The sequence below is a fragment of the Marmota monax genome, unplaced genomic scaffold (genome assembly GCF_021218885.2).
Source record: "Marmota monax isolate L192 unplaced genomic scaffold, Marmota_monax_Labrador192_F-V1.1 WCK01_AAM20220418_F8-fsc00769, whole genome shotgun sequence".
NCBI lineage: Eukaryota > Metazoa > Chordata > Mammalia > Rodentia > Sciuridae > Marmota > Marmota monax.
Window position 1 is genome coordinate 39462 of NW_026693796.1, and position 9622 is coordinate 49083.

At 36.5% G+C, this 9622-nt stretch overlaps 1 long non-coding RNA gene across 1 annotated transcript in view; it reads left to right on the plus strand.

Annotated features, from left to right (window-relative positions):
- Positions 1–7359, plus strand: part of LOC124105109 (uncharacterized) — a 15927-nt gene extending 8568 nt beyond the window's left edge. The window contains exon 3 of the long non-coding RNA XR_006855635.2: positions 7148–7359. This is a non-coding gene — a long non-coding RNA (uncharacterized LOC124105109). The remainder of the gene's footprint in view (positions 1–7147) is intronic.
- Positions 7360–9622: the final 2263 nt, after the last annotated feature.

A 9622-nucleotide genomic window follows, 5' to 3' on the forward strand; every position in this document is an offset into this window, starting at 1 on the left:
TTTTGTTAACACATTCACCACTTGATGGAAATTGTTTCCTCTTTATGGTAATGTGAGTAATGCTGCTATATGCATATTTGTGTATGAAGTTTTGTGTGAACATATCCTTTTGGTTGCTTTAAAAAAATTTTTTTGACTCTATACCCAGGAGTGGAATTTCTGGATCATATGGAGCCTTAGTCTGTTTTCTATTAATACAACAAAATACCAAGGCTGGATACTTTATAAAGAAATAATGTTCCTGCGTTGTGACCATAGGGCCCAAAGATCATGGAATCAGTCCTCAGGTTGCATGACAACAGAGCAGAGAAATGGACAGGGAACTCTGTGAGTACAGAAGGAGCCAAGCATGTGGGGTAGCCTCACTTTATAACATATATCTTTTGAAAGCTAACTCATTCTGAGAGACCAGCATTAGTTTATTCCAATGACCTAATTAGTTTCCACTAGGGTTTACCACTTAAATGTTCCAACAAATTGTAGAAACCAAGATTCTTGCACATGAACCTTTTGGGTACAAACCATAGCAAATATTTGTTGTTTAACTTTTGGAAGGAGTTTCTTTATGCTATTTGCCCAGTTTAGCTGCATCATCTAACACTACATCCTGACTAACACTTTTAATTACCTCTTTTTTACTAGTGAGTATGAAGTAATATCTTTTTTTGTGTGTGTGTGATGCTGGAAACCCAACCCAGAGCCCTGTACATGCAAGGCGTGCACTCTACTAACTGAGCTATATCCCCAGCCCAATGAAGTGATATCTTATTGTAGTTTGAATCACGTTTTTTTAATGTGATACTCAAGACAATGAGAATTGTTTTCAAATACTGATGGTCATTTTTATAAATTTGGAGAAATGTCTATTCAAGTCTTTTGCTCATTTTTTTAAAGACTGTTATTCTTAACAGTTATATAATTGCATCTATGTATAATCCAGATTATTTTACATGGAAATATATTTCTCTCAGAGGCAAGCAAACCTGTGCCATATAGTATATAAATAAAAAGGGTAATACTACACACTCAAATAAGTATTTTAATTTTTTTTTATTTGTTCTTTTTAGATATACTTGAGAGTAGAGTGTAATTTAATATATTATACATATATGGAATATAACTTAATACACAACCTGGATATAACTTCCCATTCTTAAGGTTGTACATGATGTATAATTTTACTGGTTGTGTATTCATATATGAATATAGGACACATGTCTGAATAAGATAAGTAAATATTTAAAATATTAAAATAAATAAAATATTTTTTTTTTAATTCAAGATTCTGTTAAGAGAGGTTAACACTACAAGCTAAATACACAATTCTGAGTGATTCATATAGTCAGTTACTGTTTCTTCTTTCAAAACATTAAGAAATTAACTAAGCCTCAGAAGATATAACTGCCCTCAAGATTTTGATCAAAGTGTTTTTTTACATTAAAATTCATCATGTGCACAATTAAAATATGTCAAAAAATGCATCTGCAACTCTAGCTGATGTTCATGCTTAGTATGGGTTTATTTGACTAAATTAGATCATTTTAGGGAAAAAGAAGCCAAAACAAAGCATTTACTTTGAAATATATACTAAATAATATATTTATTAAATATATATAATAATAAATATATACTATTATTTCTAATAAAATAATATATATTTTATTAGAAATAATAATTTAAGGTGATAAAGGATTATTTATCATGTGAAAAATAAAGAAAAACATTAGAATGAGCAAACATTTTAAAACAACAAATATGGCAAAAGACACTTGCATTCATTTTTATTATAATTATCAATGATTTTTATTATTTCTACTATATTTCATCAGCTTCTGAAACACCTCCTGAATCACTCCAGTTCACGGCAATATGACCAGACAGGATGGGGCAATGTCATCATTGAGCTTCTTGTTTATGCTGCTCTTCTATTTTTGTAGCTGAATGCCTTTTTAAATTGCTTCTGGAAGTGCACTCTTGGCATCACTGATTATAGATAGGGTTGGTCGATAACATTTTGGCTTATTAGCAGGCATAACTTATTTTGGAAGTGATGGAGGTATTAATGGAAACTGGGGACTTGAGGTGGTAGTAGGTGGAATTAGATGGAAGTAGGTGGAATTGGAGTTGGAATTGCCCACAGGTAGCATGATGTCTAAAAGCCTCAGATTTTGTAGAGTTTGGGGTTCTAAGTAATTTTCATTTGCCATCGCTAGCAAAGAGATGATGTCATTAAATTAGGAAACTTGTGATAATAAATATTTCATAGAATTAACTTTTTCAAGTTATTATTGACTTCTTTGTGAGGTTATGTGGTATGTGTGTGTGTGTGTGGTGGGTTGGTGTTGGCAGAAGTTTAGAAAATTGCTGAGATCACATGTGCCCTGCTGTCATGGAACTTGCATTTGTGTGGGTTTATGTTTATATTGCATATGTGTATTGAAGCAAATAGTTATTAGAATTCCTTGACTGTAAGAAACAGGAAATGATCATGGTTGAATAAGGAACAAAAATACTTAATAGGAAGGATACGGTATAGTTCTCAAAATGGAGAAAAGAACCAGGACAGAAAATGAGGAATTTAGGAAACTGTATCTAATGGGACAATCTCTCTTCAAATCACTTCTGTCAAATTGAGTGAGCACCAAATACGTTTTGTCTCTGCTCATAATTGAAATTCTAGAGCAGAGAATCTGGCTGGACTGCTTTGGGTCATGTGTTCACACTTTGGCCAGGAAAGGTGGGATTGTAAATTGATAATACCATGAAATTGTGTACATTTAGGGAGGGGTGTTTCCTCAAAGCAAAATCAAGGTGGTGATAACCAAAGGGGAACTGGTTTTGGAAAGGTAAACACGGTATATATGAACCAGAAAGGAACAAGATAAATGCATAAAGAGCGATAACAGAAGGAGGAATATATAAGCACTATGAAGGAAGCTTTTTAAAATTCTGAGGAAAGACGTGCATGTGCACATGTGTGTGTACACACACACACACACACACACACATACACACACAGTGATTCATCTTGAAAACTTGCACAAAGGAAATGACATTGTTTTCCTTCTAAGAAGACATATTTTATTTATTTTTTCAAGTTGGTAAGCACTTCAGCATTTTATTAGTTAAGATAATCTTGGGGTTAGGACTCATTTTTTAATTTATTTTTCTCTTTTCCCATATTTTTATGGCTATATTAAAATTCTACCTAATAATGGGATTTGTATGACATGGTTATACATGTATGCAATGTAACAATTTGATTTGGTCATTGTCATTTTTCAGTACTTCCCCTTTCACTCCTTTCAAAACTCCCTATGGACCATTCCTGTACTCTACAGGTCTCCCTTCTATTTTCATGACATTTGCCCTGTTATGAGTTAGATATGAGGTGTGCCCCCAAAGCTCCTATATTCATGCAGGAATATTCAGAAGTAAAAGAATTGGATTGCAGGAGTAGTAACTTGACCAGTTCACCCAAGTTTGAATGGACAGGGTGGCAACTGTAGGCAGGTGGGACCTGGCTGGAGAAGGTGGGTCAGTAGGGATGTGCCCTAGAAATATAGTTTTATCTTCCCTGTGACCCTTTTCCCCTTTCCTATCTCTCATTCCTAGCTGCCATGAATGTAGCAGTGGTCTCCATGAAATTCTCCTGCCATAATGTTCTGCCTCACTTTGGGCCCAGAGCAATGGACTCAGCTGAACATGGATTAAATCTATGGAACTGTGAACAAAAGTAAACTTTCCCGCTTTTAAGGTCTTTTTGACAGAAAAATGCAAAATTTGTTAACATGAAAATTGGTACTAAGAAGCAGTGGCTAACCTGACTATATGATCCAGAATCCTTTGGAGCTTGTTTGGGGGAGAATTTTTAAAAATCTGGAGCTGCAAGCTAGAAAAGTTTTAGAATGCTGTAAATGGAGCTTACTGGGAAATTCGGGTGGGAGCTCTGAATGCAGAGATAAAAACTGCTCACGAGGTTTCAGAGGGAAATAAGGATTCCCTTGGACATTTGACTAGAGTCCATTCATGTTACATTGTGTCAAAGAAGTTGTCACATCCTGCCCATGTTCTGAGACTTCAGGTGAGACTCTATATAAAGACAATAGACATCTTCTTGAGGAAATTTCAAGGCAGCAAAGAATTCAATCAGTGGTGTGGATATTGTCCCCAGCTTTTAGCCAGGTTTACTGTGAAAATTTGGGGCCAGAAATCATATCTGAAGAATTTTAGAAACTTCAGTTTGACTAGACAAGTGCATATAAATCTGTGCTCAAGAAAAATGTGATTTTTAAAGGAGATTATGACCACTACAGAGATGTTAAGCACTTTGTACAGACACAATAGGAAAGATGGCTGAGGACATCTCAGGAATTTGCAAGACAGCACACATTGCCTACTGGATAATGTGGAGGAAAAAAACCCTTTGAGAAAAGATCTTGGTGGCACCCTGCTTCCACCAGGGGGCCTAGGAAATTGTTTCACACGGCTCAGCCATTCAGGGCCTAAGATACTGCTGTCATGATTACAGGGGCCCCTGGTACTTCCCCAACTGGTAGCAGACATTAACATCATCTACAGGGTGTCTCTTCTGCTGAAATACAGAATGCTCAAGGTCAGGGCCATGGAAGCTTCCACCAAGATTTCAATGGAATGACTGGGAGGCCAGGCAAAGTGTAGCAGGATCAAAATCCCTATTGGTTGACCATGAAGGGGTGATGCATGAAGTTGTGATCATAACAACAAAGCTGAAATGAAGATCCCAGGAATTAAGAGATGCCTGTAATATGAACTTACCACTGAAAAGATCTTCTGACTGTGCAGAGACTCAGACTATTGAGAACATGTGTGCACTGCAACTAGGAAGACTAAAGAGGCAGGGCTGTCCAAATCTTTTGGAAATCACATCTTACCACCAAGTTTCCCAGATGCCAGAGGTGGAGATATAAGGCTTATTTGTTTGGTTGAGTTTTGGTCGTGTTTTCGTTGTCCCATCACTTTTGTCTCTGTCTGTATTTGTCCATTTTGGAATGGAAGATTTACTCTTTGCTTCTGTACATTGGATATATTTAACCTTTTTACTATTTATTTATTTATCTTTTTAAGGTTATGTAATTTTTAAATTTGTTCTAATTAGTTATACATGACAGTAGAATGTATTTTGGACACATCATATATAAATGGAGTGTAACTTCCTCATGGTACATGTTGTAGAATCACACTGATTGTATAATCATATATGCACATTCCTACCCCCATACCCTCACCCCTCTTTACTCCCCTCTGCCTAATCGAAAGTACCTAGTCCCCACTTATCGTGAACTAACAATAAATTTGTTTTTGATCTTTACAATGACTCACAGTCAAGAGTTTTCCTTGAGTCTCAGAGAAGACTTTGGACATGGACTTTTGGAACAATGGTAAATTGTTAAGACTATGAGACTCTTGGAGAGTGAATAAACTCATTTTTGTGTGTGTGTTTTGAGAGAGATGTGAGCTTTTGGGGACCAGGGATACAATGTTATGATTTGGACATGAGTTGTCCCTCAAAAGCTCCTGTGCTAATGCAAGAATATTCAAGATAAAATGATTGTATTATGAGAGCTGTAACCTAATTGGTTCATCCTAGTCTGAATGGACTGACTTGGTGGTAACTATAGGCAGGTGTATCATGGTTGGTGGATCACTAGGGCATGCCCTGAAAGGGTTCATTTTTCCTGTGACCCTTTCAGCTTTTCCTCTCTTTTCCTTCTGAATGCAATGAAGGTAGCTGTGGTCTTCCACCACACCTTTTCTCCATGATACCTACCTCATTTGGGGCCCAAAGCAATTTAGACGTGGAATAAACCTATAAAACTTGAGCCAAAATAACTTTCTCTCCTCTACGTTGTTCTTTTCAGTTATTTTGGTCACAATTAGAAAACATTGACTAATAATTCCCTCACTACTTTTTCCCCTTTTTTGCATTTTTTCTAACTTTCATATATAAGAGAAAACATAAAACTTGACATTCTGATTTAGGCTAAATTTACTTAATATATGATCTCAAGTTTCATCCATTTATCTGCAACTTACATGATTTCATTCAGAGAATGTATCTTCTAAGATAGCATATAGATTGTCAGAAAGGATTAAGACAAAGGAATAAAGTTAAGGGGATGGGAAGGTGGAGATCTATTTGGTTAATGGAGACCATTCTTGTTTGATTTCAATGTAGAGCAGCACTTTCCCAAGTATGCTTTTGAAATACTGGTGATAATTGAAACCCTATCAGGAGTCCCACAAGGTCAAAGTAATGTTCATAATAATAAGTTGGCATTTTTCTTTTCACACTCATTCTCTCAGGAATGTGCCCTGGGTTCTTCAGAGCTATATTATATGTGATGATGCCATTATTTTGATGATCAATGAAATGATGGAATAAGTAGTATGTGTTCCTGTGTTTTTAAAAAAAAAGGTCTCATGGAATTTCTAACGGAAAATATATTGATGAACAAAATTTATTTGGACCCCTAAATAATATAATGTCCATAATACTGTGGTAACTTTTCTAATCCTGTTTCAAGGAGCATATGAGTAATCTGATAGCCAATAGGTAACTTTCAAAGTGTTTTGTGTAGCAAAATGGCATATTTGGAGCTTCCTTTAAAGGATAGTATGCTGGAAGACCACCAAATGGGCTGGAGAAACCATTGTGGAGAATGGGAGGGAAATTACAAGGCTGCTATAGGAGCCCAGGCGAGGGATACATGCTACTGAAGCAGGAATGATAATGGGAAAGAGAAAAACAGCAGGCAAAACATTATGGACAGGTGGCCATTACTGGATGTGATGAACATGGGGCTTGCTAGAGAGTGAGATGTTAAGAATGCACAACTTTGATTCTCGCTCCTTATGATGGTCTATTTTTTATATCAACTTGACTGGGTCATGGCATCCCCAAATATTTGGTCAAACATTATTTTATATATTTCCATTAGGACATTTTTGGATGTGATTAACATTTAGACTGAGTAAAATGGTTTGTATTGGACCTTATCTAATTAGTTAATGGCCTAAATACAACAAAAGGCTAAACCTTATCTGATTAGAAGAGTATTCTTCTATTTCACTCCCCTCCCACCACCATTTTTTTTTCTTTTTACAGAGCTGGGCATCAACAGTAGATCTTGTGCATGCTAAGCAAGTTCTCTGCCACTGAACTGCACTACAGCACTCCCTGATGGCCTTGGAAATGGGACTCTTGCAGGCAGTCTTGTGGTCTTTGGACATACTGAGTTGTTAGCTCTGTATATTTTGGACTTGCGGCTTTCATGATTGTGTGAGTTGCTTGGTTATAATATATATTACATTCACATATGTATGTTTGTACCACGAGTTCTATTTCTCTAGAGAGTAGTTCTTGAAGAACAAATCTTGACTGAATTTTCTGAATTGCTTCTATGTTTTTGAAAACTGACTCTCTAATATATTGACTTAAAAACATTAATGATTCTCTTTTCAGTAGTAAAGAGAGCATGATAGTCCATGACATGATCTGAATAAAGAGGTATAAAAAAATCCCCTTTCTAAATTCCTAATCAAGCACAAAAAGCAAGAATCTGGGTGATTACATATATGGTACTTGCAAATATTCTGTTCTAAATTAATGCAGATAAAAACATTGCTTCGAATGTTGCTGAACAAAGTGGGGAGAGAAAAAGTTGGGCCCAGGGCTGAGGGCCACACAAATCTATCTGAAAGCTTTTCTGTCCTGAGAGAGATTTTTATCTCCCATAGCTGCAGAGTTTATTTTCATTAAAAATCAAACCCAGAATCTTATCCTTTAGGTGATTTAATTACAACTCACATTGAATTACCGTCTTCACAGGATGTCTACTCTTAATGTAAGGACATTCATTTAGAAGAAATCAGTTGAATTTGGAAGATAAGTAAAGACTGAAGAACTTAGAGAAAATGAATCCCTAAATTCCAATGATAGTCTTTGCCAGTAGAAGCAACTTCTTCAAAATCATCTGAGGAGTTAACCTTGCATTACCTAAGGAAAAATAATAGCTTCATCCCCACACCAGCCAGTTGTATGGCAAAGGAGTGATCCTCTACTCAGGACCTAACCCTTCATTCCTCATGGTTCTAATCCTATAATTAGAGTCTGAAACCAGAAGGCACCAAGGTTAAGTGCAACATGTGACCCATGAAGAGGTGAACCATACTCCATAATAACAATTTGAGTTTTCCAGTTTATACAAGAAAATTGAAGTTTACATGTGAAGCAAATATTAGAGATGGGATAACAAGGAGGGGAACACACAGTTGGATCTGGCTGAGTTTATTGATATGAGTTTACTAAGTGCAGTTAATTTTAGAGCTTGGGGACTTAGAAAAGGCTTTCAAAGTATATATGGTTGGCTGAAACATGACTTGAAAAATGGCTCACAGTGAATGAGTTAGAAGTGTCAGACCAGTCTTTTTTTTTTTTATTGGTTGTTCAAAACATTATAAAGCTCTTGACATATCATATTTCATACATTAGATTCAAGTTGGTTATGAACTCCCAATTTTACCCCAAATACAGATTGCAGAATCACATGGGTTACACATCCACATTTTTACATAATGCCCTATTAGTAACTGTTGTATTCTGCTACCTTTCCTATCCTCTACTATCCCCCCTCCCTCCCCTCCCATCTTCTCTCTCTACCCCATCCACTGTAATTCATATCTCTCCTTGTTTATTTTCCCATTCCCCTCACAACCTCTTATATGTAATTTTGTATAACAATGAGGGTCTCCCTCCATTACCATGCAATTTCCCTTTTCTCTCCCTTTCCATCCCACCTCATGTATCTGTTTAATGTTAATCTTTTCTTCCTGCTCTTCCTCCTTGCTCTGTTCTTAGTTGCTCTCATTATATCAAAGAAGACATTTGGTATTTGTTTTTTAGGGATTGGCTAGCTTCACTAAGCATAATCTGCTCTAGTGCCATCCATTTCCCTGCAAATTCTATGATTTTGTCATTTTTAGTGCTGCGTAATACTCCATGGTGTATAAATGCCACATTTTTTTAATCCATTCATCTATTGAAGGGCATCTGGGTTGGTTCCACAGCCTAGCAATTGTGAATTGTGCTGCTATGAACATCGATGTAGCAGTATCCCTGTAGTACGCTCTTTTAAGGTCTTCAGGGAAAAGTCCAAGAAGGGCAATAGCTGGGTCAAATGGTGGTTCCATTCCCAGCTTTCCCAGGAATCTCCATACTGCTTTCCAGATTGGCCGCACCAGTTTGCAGTCCCACCAGCAATGTACAAGAGTACCCTTTTCCCCACATCCTCTCCAGCACTTGTTGTTGTTTGACTTCATAATGGCTGCCAATCTTACTGGAGTGAGATGGTATCTTAGGGTGGTTTTGATTTGCATTTCTCTGACTGCTAGAGATGGTGAGCATTTTTTCATGTACTTGTTGATTGATTGTATGTCCTCCTCTGAGAAGTGTCTGTTCAGGTCCTTGGCCCATTTGTTGATTGGGTTATTTGTTTTCTTATTGTTTAATTTTTTGAGTTCTTTGTATACTCTGGATATTAGGGCTCTATCTGAAGTGTGAGGAGTAAAAATTTGTTCCCAT